Source organism: Nestor notabilis, unplaced genomic scaffold (genome assembly GCF_000696875.1).
Source record: "Nestor notabilis isolate BGI_N333 unplaced genomic scaffold, ASM69687v1 scaffold31669, whole genome shotgun sequence".
Taxonomy (NCBI): Eukaryota; Metazoa; Chordata; class Aves; order Psittaciformes; family Psittacidae; genus Nestor; species Nestor notabilis.
Genome location: NW_009943761.1, coordinates 25,590 through 26,426, shown reverse-complemented (window position 1 = coordinate 26,426; position 837 = coordinate 25,590).

Below are 837 nucleotides of genomic sequence, written 5' to 3'. Positions count from 1 at the left end.
CTGCTGAAGACCTGATCTGTGAAATTTGAGTTGTATTCTCAAGGTCCTGTAGTTAAACTGATTAATTCTAACACTAAAGGTGAATTAAGTGATGAATAAAGTTCATGAACTACTGACACCTTTAAAATCAGGTAGCAAGATCTTGTTCAGACTATTCCAATCAAACTAGCCATATAAATGGAATTTAAACCACCTGCATATTGAAACCATGGAAATTATGCTAATGGGGCAAAACCAAGTTTTTATGGCAGCCTGGATTTTTTGGAAGTGAAAGAGCAGCAAGTCCCTGATCCCACCACTTTATAAAGCAGCCACAAAGCATTCAGCTGCTTCCCTGTTCACATCGGCATAATTTGTTCTGCGTTCAGAAACCTAAGTTATTTTCTAATCTAATCTTAATTGGGCTGATTCATGCACCCTGTACTGCAGAGGCTATAGTATCTCTCATACATGCACAAAATCTCTTTGGAAGACTGAGTTATGTGAAGAATGTTATAATGTACAGCTTTGTTACTGCTGTCACTGCTGAGACCAAATTTTATTGCTCCCTGGCCGTAACACATCAGGAGTTTTCCTGACATTTAAGTAATTTAGATCATAGAAACAAACCTCTCTTCTCCCTCCCCTTTTCCTCCCCCTTACAGGGCCGTAAAAAGCCCCTTTTATTGTTTCCAGCAGATTTACAACAAATCTGAAATATCCAGCATCTGCTCAGCAATAACAAGATCAGCAACCATATGTAATCTGAAGCTGAGGCCTGAAACCCCCGCTTCTCTTCTCCCTCCAAGCAGGTTTTACAAACTGTCCTTTTGTTTCCAAGTAGAGAGATTTTACAAT